This window comes from Oratosquilla oratoria, chromosome 8, assembly GCF_046742065.1.
Source record: "Oratosquilla oratoria isolate Oo_2021 chromosome 8, ASM4674206v1, whole genome shotgun sequence".
Lineage (NCBI taxonomy): Eukaryota > Metazoa > Arthropoda > Malacostraca > Stomatopoda > Squillidae > Oratosquilla > Oratosquilla oratoria.
The window spans coordinates 65,490,599-65,500,598 of record NC_134784.1 but is presented as its reverse complement, the minus strand read 5'-3'; positions in this window follow the sequence as shown (position 1 = coordinate 65,500,598).

Genomic DNA, 10,000 nt, shown 5'->3' with positions numbered 1-10,000 from the left:
CCGGCCACTGTGGATCAGCAGTCGGCCGACATCACTTAGCCCGTCCGCGGGGTGCTCCGCCACGTTCCACGGCCGGCCGGCCGGGAGGGGCCGGGGCGGGCCGGGGGTACCTCGTCCGAAAGAAATGGCCACCCTGCCACTCCCGGCCCCGGCCGGCCACCGTGGATCAGCAGTCGGCCGACTTCACTTAGCCCGTCCGCGCGGTGCTCCGCCACGGTCCACGGCCGGCCGGGACGGGCCGGATCGGACGGGGGCACCTCGTCCGAAAGAAGTGGGCACCCCGCCACGCCACTCCCGGCCCCGGCCGGCCACCGTGGATCAGCAGTCGGCCGACATCACTTAGCCCGTCCGCGGGGTGCTCCGCCACGGTCCGCGGACGGCCGGCCGGGACGGGCCGGGGGTACCTCGTCCGAAAGCAGTGGGCACCCCGCCACGCCACTCCCACCGTGGATCAGCAGTCGGCCGACATCACTTAGCCCGTCCGCGCGGTGCTCCGCCACGGTCCGCGGACGGCCGGGACGGGCCGGGGGTACCTCGTCCGAAAGCAGTGGGCACCCCGCCACGCCACTCCCGGCCCCGGCCGGCCACCGTGGATCAGCAGTCGGCCGACATCACTTAGCCCGTCCGCGGGGTGCTCCGCCACGGTCCGCGGCCGGCCGGGACGGGCCGGGGGCACCTCGTCCGAAAGAAGTGGGCACCCCGCCACGCCACTCCCGGCCCCGGCCGTCCACCGTGGATCAGCAGTCGGCCGCTATCACTTAGCCCGTCCGCGGGGTGCTCCGCCACGGTCCGCGGCCGGCCGGGACGGGCCAGGGGCACCTCGTCCGAAAGAAGTGGGCACCCCGCCACGCCACTCCCGGCCCCAGCCGGCCACCGTGGATCAGCAGTCGGCCGACATCACTTAGCCCGTCCGCTTGGTGATCCGCCACGGTTCGCGGCCGGCTGGGACGGGCCGGGGGTACCTCGTCCGAAAGCAGTGGGCACCCCGCCACGCCACTCCCGGCCCCAGCCGGCCACCGTGGATCAGCAGTCGGCCGACATCACTTAGCCCGTCCGCGGGGTGCTCCGCCACGGTCCGCGGACGGCCGGCCGGGACGGGCCGGGGGCACCTCGTCCGAAAGAAGTGGGCACCCCGCAACCCCACTCCCGGCCCCGGCCGGCCACCGTGGATCAGCAGTAGGCCGATATCACTTCGCCCGTCCGGAGGGGTGTTCCGCCACGGTCCGCGGACGGCCGGCACGTGCCGGGGGCACCTCGTCCGAAAGAAATTGGCACCCCACCACGCCACTCCCGGCCCCGGCCGGCCACCGTGGATCAGCAGTCAGCCGACTTCACATAGCCCGTCCGCGCGGTGCTCCGCCACGGTCCGCGGCCGGCCGGAGCGGGCCGGACGGGACGGGGGCACCTCGTCCGAAATAAGTGGGCACCCCGCCACGCCACTCCCGGCCCCGGCCGGCCACCGTGGATCAGCAGTCGGCCGACATCACATATCCCGTCCGTGCGGTGCTCCGCCACGGTCCGCGGCCGGCCGGGACGGGCCGGGGGCACCTCGTCCGAAAGCAGTGGGCACCCCGCCACGCCACTCCCGGCCGCGGCCGGCCACCGTGGATCAGCAGTCGGCCGACATCACTTAGCCCGTCCGCGCGGTGCTCCGCCACGGTCCGCGGACGGCCGGGACGGGCCGGGGGCACCTCGTCCGAAAGCAGTGGGCACCCCACCACGCCACTCCCGGCCCCGGCCGGCCACCGTGGATCAGCAGTCGGCCGACATCTTTTAGCCCGTCCGCGGGGTGCTCCGCCACGGTCCGCGGCCGGCCGGGACTGGCCGGGGGCACCTCGTCCGAAAGAAGTGGGCACCCCGCCACGCCACTCCCGGCCCCGGCCGTCCACCGTGGATCAGCAGTCGGCCGCTATCACTTAGCCCGTCCGCGGGGTGCTCCGCCACGGTCCGCGGCCGGCCGGGATGGGTCAGGGGCACCTCGTCCGAAAGAAGTGGGCACCCCGCCACGCCACTCCCGGCCGCGGCCGGCCACCGTGGATCAGCAGTCGGCCGACATCACTTAGCCCGTCCGCGCGGTGCTCTGCCACGGTTCGCGGCCGGCCGGGACGGGCCGGGGGTACCTCGTCCAAAAGCAGTGGGCACCGCGCCACGCCACTCCCGGCCCTAGCCGGCCACCGTGGATCAGCAGTCGGCCGACATCACTTAGCCCGTCCGCGGGGTGCTCCGCCACGGTCCGCGGACGGCCGGCCGGGACGGGCCGGGGGCACCTCGTCCGAAAGAAGTGGGCACCCCGCAACCCCACTCCCGGCCCCGGCCGGCCACCGTGGATCAGCAGTAGGCCGATATCACTTCGCCCGTCCGGAGGGGTGTTCCGCCACGGTCCGCGGACGGCCGGCACGTGCCGGGGGCACCTCGTCCGAAAGAAATTGGCACCCCACCACGCCACTCCCGGCCCCGGCCGGCCACCGTGGATCAGCAGTCAGCCGACTTCACATAGCCCGTCCGCGCGGTGCTCCGCCACGGTCCGCGGCCGGCCGGGGCGGGCCGGACGGGACGGGGGCACCTCGTCCGAAATAAGTGGGCACCCCGCCACGCCACTTCCGGCCCCGGCCGGCCACCGTGGATCAGCAGTCGGCCAACATCACTTAGCCCGTCCGCGGAGTGCTCCGCCACGGTCCGCGGACGGCCGGGACGGGCCGGGGGCACCTCGTCCGAAAGAAGTGGGCACCCCGCCACGCCACTCCCGGCCCCGGCCGGCCACCGTGGATCAGCAGTCGGCCAACATCACTTAGCCCGTCCGCGGGGTGCTCCGCCACAGTCCGCGAACGGCCGTCCGGGACGGGCCGGAGGCACCTCGTCCGAAAGAAGTGGGCACTCCGCCATGCCACTCCCGGCCCCGGCCGGCCACCTTGGATCAGCAGTCGGCCGATATCACTTGGCCCGTCCGCGCGGTGCTCCGCCACGGTCCGCGGACGGCCGGGACGGGCCGGGGGTACCTCGTCCGAAAGAAGTGGGCACCCCGCCACACCACCCCCGGCCCCGGCCGGCCTCCGTGGATCAGCAGTCAGCCGACATCACTTAGCCCGTCCCCGGGGTGCTCCGCCACGGTCCGCGGCCGGCCAGCCGGGACGGGCCGGGGCGGGCCGGGGGTACATCGTCCGAAAGAAGTGGGCACCCCGCCACTCCCGGCCCTGGCCGTCCACCGTGGATCAGCAGTCGACCGACATCACTTAGCCCGTCCGCGCGGCTCTCCGCCACGGTCCGCGGACGGCCGGGACGGGCCGGGGGTACCTCTTCCGAAAGAAGTGGGCACCCCGCCACGCCACTCCCGGTCCCGGCCGGCCACCGTGGATCAGCAGTCGGCCGACATCACTTAGCCCGTCCGCGGGGTGCTCCGCCACGGTCCACGGCCGGCCGGCCGGGATGGTCCGGGGCGGGCCGGGGGTACCTCGTCCGAAAGAAGTGGCCATCCCGCCACTCCCGGCCCCGGCCGGCCACCGTGGATCAGCAGTCGGCCGACTTCACTTAGCCCGTCCGCGCGGTGCTCCGCCACGGTCCGCGGCCGGCCGGGACGGGCCGGATCGGACGGGGGCACCTCGTCCGAAAGAAGTGGGCACCCCGCCACGCCACTCCCGGCCACGGCCGTCCACCGTGGATCAGCAGTCGGCCGACATTACTTAGCCCGTCCGCGCGGTGCTCCGCCACGGTCCGCGGACGGCCGGTGTAGACGTTTGAGGACACTCCCCCAAAACATGACTCCCGGAGTCTCCTGAACCTAGTTTTAAAACACTCCCCAGTTAAATGAAACTAGATTGATAACACTCCCCAGTTAACTGAAACTGGTTTCAAATGACTCCCCATCAGGTTGAAATGACTCCCATTATTTGATGCTTGATTTTTTTTATTAAGGTCGCCCCCCCCCCATACAAAAAAACCCTACTAATTACACTATGCATGATTACTTTTTCTTGAATTACAATGACCTATTTATTACTTATTACAAATTACACTACACACGTATAACTACATTGAAATGGTTGCCTGCGTTATTCTCAAGGTACACTGAATCTTTTAGGATTTTACTACCTTTCGGCCTATGTATATGCCATGTGTGAATAGATCCATACTTTGCCCAAACACATACATTTACTTGAAACATGTTGGCTGTTGCAATAATCTCTGTAGTTGCGCATTAGAGCAATAACGAATGTCAATCAAAATGATAAATTTACGGAATAGGCTACTCACCAGTTATATCTTTCCTGTTCGGTTTATGAACATACTTCAGACAGTCGTCTTGGATTGTGAATGCCTGACACTTCCTTCGAAAGTTAGATTTTGTTGTTGTTGTTGTTTCCAACATGCACTGGATAATTTTTTGACTGCAGGAACTCTTCCACCTCGTCCATTTCAATATTGAAATCCATGGTAGCACACGACACGATACCACACTGACAACTAACAAATCTTGGGAACACTGGCAATTAACAAACCTCCGTAATTTGTCCATGTTCGTTTCATTTCAAAGGTTTCAAAGATTCACTCGAACCAGTTATATATTTCCTGTTCGGTTTATGAAACAATCACAGTCGCGCAATACTACATCCATTGGAACTAACATTTATCCAGGAAATGATAAAAGATAAAGACAAAAAATGCGCATTACAGCAATAACGAATGTGTAGTCATTTCAAACTAGGTTCATTCGAATGGGGAGTCATCTCAAACTAGGTTATCCGCTCATGCCCTTTCTTTCGTGCAATACTACATCTATTGGAACTAACATTTATCTAGGAAATTATAAAAGATAAAGACAAAAATTGCGCATTAAAGCAATAACGAATGTCAATCAAAATTATGAATTTATAGAATAGGCTACTCACCAGTTGTATCTTTCCTGTTCGGTTTATGAAACAATCACAAAAATAAACAATCACAGTCGCGCAATACTACATCTATTGGAACTAACATTTATCTAGGAAATGATAAAAGATAAAGACAAAATTTGCGCATTACAGCAATAACGAATGTGTAGTCATTTCAAACTAGGTTCATTCGAATGGGGAGTCATCTCAAACTAGGTTCATTCGAATGTGGAGTCATTTCAAACGGGTGGGGAGTCGTCTGAAACTAGTTTCAAGTGACGGGGAGTCGTCTGAACCTAGGTTGATCTGACTGGGGGAGTCTTTTGAAACGGGGAGTCACTTGAACCGGCTACACCGGGACGGGCCGGGGGCACCTTGTCCGAAAGAAGTGGGCACCGTGGACCAGCTATCGATCTGCATATATTAATAAAGGGTCGCTGAAATTAGGAGAGAGAATGAGCTAGCGTAGTACCGCCGATAAAGTACAAGGTCGTTGTCCAGGTTACTCCTTTTGCACGGCCTGCCTGGCTCAAAGCTATCGTCCTTGCCTCACAATAAGCGCTCGCTAATGCAGAGGTTGAGGTCCCTGAGGCGGAGCGTACTTCCATTCGGCACCGAGGCCGGAGAAAGACTTATGGGTCTGCCTGCGCCAGGCCTTTTATAAGGGGCCATTCAAGCCTTTATTAAAAGTCTCTTTCTTACAAAATAAAATTTGAAGACGGGGTAACATAACAAAATAAAGTAATAGCAGTGGATAGAGTAAGTATAGGTAAAGAGAAAACAAAACAATGAGCTTGAGTAAAACAAAATAAACGCGTGGGAGGGAGAGCAAACAAATAAACGGGAACATAAGCAAAAGCAAACTAAAACTCATACATACTCTATCTTAGCTGTACAAAAATTAAATACAGGAAAATAACGTAGTAAAATAATAAAATGCAAAACATAACAAAAAATAAGAGTGGACAAACAATGAGAGTGCCGCCCAGGACAGAGTTAGAGGTGTGGTAGACATATGGAAGAAAAGCTAAAACAACGGAAATAAAAAAAAACTTTCACTCCATCAGCTAGTGAGGTTGGATGAACGGGAAGGCCACCTCACTAGCTGACCAGACTCACACTTGGAAGGGGGGAATAAAAGCGCCTGTGAACAGACAGAGACGGGCAGATGGGGGCCAGACAAGGGGTCAGACAAAGGCGAACCTCTACCTTCCTTACACCAGAACTTGGGGAAGGGGGCCGCCCATCTGCTCGCCCACAGCGGTTCAATTCCCCGGTCCCCCCGGGGAAGGGAAAAAAAAGGGGTCCATACATACATAGAAAGAAAGGTGAAAAGAAAACAGTAGTATATTAAAGGAGGTTACAGGGTATAGCTAAAGAAGGGAGGGCACGGGTACCCTCAGAAAGACAGTTTTGTAGCCGCACGGGGTTGGAAGATCTCATGGAAGAGCGATTCCACCCCCACCCCAGCCTGCAGTGCGGTGCCAGGTACGCCAACACCTGACACTGCCACGAACGACCTGCGAGGCCAGGAATTTGAAATCGCTCTTTTTAAGCCCAAGAGACCTGAGCAGGTCCCGGGATTCCCGCGCCATGCAGCCCCTCCAATTGAAGGTAGCCGATGACACGACAATCCCAGCCGGCTCAGGTCCCCCGGGCCTGAAAAATTCCAAGGCCCGTGCGGCCTCCTCCTTGAGGGCGTCACTATCATAGTGCCGGACCTTCAGGTCATGCGCCGTAGACAGGGTGGTCGCACCGGAGTCAGCTACCACCTGAGCGTCGATGATGTAGACAAAGTTCCCTCTCCGAACCACAAGGTCGGGCCTCCGTAGCCCTGCAGGAATTCTAATAGAAGGTTCTACGAGTACTTTCTCCACATCACTCTTCTCAGACAATAGCCGCTCCAGCCGGCTCACCACGAAGTCGTGGCGAGCAACACGCGGCCCGTGGCCTGCAGGGCACACCTGCAGGACATGTCCCAAGGTCTCGGGGCGCGCGCACCCCTTATCACAGCGCACGCCCTCCAGTCCGGCACGCTCCGCTCTCGCCACTCCGCGTCTGCGCCTAACCTGGGTAGGCATAGCGTTTATGCGGAGCTTGACAGCGTCGATATATACACTGCTGGGGATGCACGCGGTTCCATCGGAGATCCAGGAATGGGCCTCAGGGACCAATCCCGCTTCCCGAAGGCCAGCGCCATCGACAGAGTCATGGAGGCGGCTTGTCCAGTAATCCATGACCTCTTTCTTGCTGCGGACGGTTACTCCGCGGTACTTAACTTTCCCGTCGAAGTGCGCCCGCATCCGGGTGAAGAACCGAGTCTCCACCAAGGCCTGGATCACCGGTCCCACATATCGAGCTGGGTCAGAGTAACTCTGCCCAGCACGAGACTGTGGAGGAGACCCGGGAGGAAATGGACCCTCAGTATGTATAATTTCTGCTGCGGCTTAAGCGGAGCTTCTGACAGATTACCCAGGGGCCCGTCGATGACAGAGGGGCCGTTCAGGACGGCGCCGCTGGCACCGACGGGGATCCCTAGGTATCTGTATGTGTCCCCGATATTCATGGCCCGCATGGGCGTGGGGCCGACAAAGATGGACGGTCGGCTGTCCACAACGGTTCTCTTCCTCTTCCCGTCCGTCGTGAGCACCAATGATGCACACTTAGACGGGTTGAGAGAGACCCGCGGAACCAAGAGCATCTTCGACACTTCGCAATTGGGAATTGAGCCCAATGGGTGTCCGTGCTACTATTATTAGATCGTCTGCGAAGGCGAGATAAGAGATGCGCTGACCTTTGATAGTCACCCCGAACTCTGGGTTTAGCTGGGCGACCACCTCATCTATCACTGCTTTGAAAAGCAGTGGAGATAAGGGGTCACCCTGCTTCACACCACAGTTCGTGGTGACCTCATCACCAAGCACATCAAGCCTCACGTCAGCGAGTGTCGACCTGATGTACTTGTTGAGAAGGCCCGGGACTCCTAACCGCTCCGTGGCTCTAATAACAGTATCACGAGACACCGTGTCGAAGGCCTTCCTCACGTCCAGGAAGGCCATGGATATCGGGGATATCCCATCCTTGGCTTCCTGGATTAGGCCAGCAAGCAGAGTCACGTTTGTCAGGCATCCGTCAACGGGACGGAAGGCTACCTGACGCTCGTGAATCGGCATGCCAGCCAATCGGGAAGCCAGGATCTTGTGAAGGGTCTGGGTAATCAAGGAGGCTACGGCAATGGGCCGAAAGTCTCCCGGATTACTCGCACCCAACATCTTTGGGATTAGCGTTACTCGCGCTGATCTCAAGTAGCGCGGACAGTGACCGGCCGCGAGCCAGAGGTTGTACATTGCCGAGAGAGATCGTTTACACAGGGACATAAGGATTTCCTTTTTAACCCCATCAGGACCTGGGGCGGAATCCTTGGTCTTCCTGATGGTCTGGAAGACCTCGTCAGCCGTAACTGGGGAGAGCATCCAATTACTCTCCGGGCAGACGGGGTCCACCGGCCTAGCATCCGGCTTACCCGTCCGCTCGAAGATTGGACGCCAAAAGGATATGGAGTCCTGAGAGGATGGGGGATTCGGCGGCTGTTTCCATTCTCCGGAGAGAATAGATCGAGCCGCCTCCGATCTCTTCGCCCTGTACAACTCCTGGGTCCGCCGGTACTGCTCTCGCTTCCTTTTTCTCCGGGAGAGGGGCGCCGTCGGTGGTCGGACTGGCGGTCCATCTCGTGGGGGCGAGCTAGGTCTTTTTGATCCTACCTGCAGCGCTGTGACAACTGCCACAGCGTGCTCCTCTAAGAGCGAGGTGGCATCCTCCCCTCTCTCCAGGGCAGCTTGGGCTCTGCAAAGGAAGTCGAGATGCAGGCGTGGGTCGTACTTGGCAGCATCAAGATCCCTACTGGCTGCGTCCAGCAGGGCTGCTGTCAAGTCGTGCCCAGCGTTCGAGGCCGGCAACTCCATCGGAGGTGGACTTTCCGATCTCTCCCTGGCTGGGGGTGGGGGAGAGACGTGGCTGGCTGTGGTGGCGGTAGCTGCCAACATGGAAGATGCCGACATAGGGGAGGGGCTACGTGGGCGTCGGGAGCTGACGATCTACGCGACTTGTGCCTTGTAGGGAGCCCTCCTCCTCTGACCCTTGACAGCATCAAGGGTCCTGTGAGGGAGAGCGCCTAACAGCCGCTGGTTCATGTTAGGCACTTCCCCCTCCCGCAGGAGTATAGAGGCCTCCTCCTGCGCCAAGATGGAGACTTCTTCCTGGTCCCATCTGGCTTTGACCTTAGAGGTCGCAGTGGCCAAAGCCTCAGCCTCGAACTCTAGGGGATGGGTTTTCTTACGATGGAGACCCAACCCCGATTTAGTCGTGAAGGGCCGATGACAAACTTCACAAACGTAAAGCGGCCCACTCGGTTCGGTCAAATTCGTATCAGAGCTCCCTTGCGGGGGCTCCGGCCTGGGGTCAAGGAGGTCTCTGGCCAAGGCGGGCCGGCTAACTCGCCTCCTCGCCATATCAGAAGACCACTTCTGTTAGGGCCAGACAGATGTTTAAGCTCACGTAGGTCTCCTGAGACCGCAGGGAAACCTACAAACAGGTCTCAGAAGAGCCTACGGGGACCTTTCGAAACTACCGCGCCTCAGGTTCGCGGGGTCTGCTATAAGGGACACGTAGGTGGAGCCCAACCCTGCCTACTGTCAAGGGCAATCAGATCGCAAACCACAAATAAATTTGCCCCGGTGTACAATTAGCCTACAGGGTAATCTTCAGACGGGCCAAGCTGTCGATACTTCCCTGTAGTTACCGGCGGGAACCATAGGAGGACGTACACCTCTACGAACAAAAAGTCATAGTTACTCCCGCCGTTTACCCGCGCTTGGTTGAATTTCTTCACTTTGACATTCAGAGCACTGGGCAGAAATCACATTGCGTCAACACCGGCTACGGCCATCGCAATGCTTTGTTTTAATTAGACAGTCGGATTCCCCTAGTCCGTGCCAGTTCTGAGTCGGTCGCTGAGCGCCAGCCGAAGCGTTACGGGGCGACGAGGCCCCGCCCGCGTTAGCCTGCGAGTTCCACGGAAGGGACGCCAATCCGGTCCGGGCTCGGCCGGCCCCGACCGCGCCGCCGCGACCGTCCGT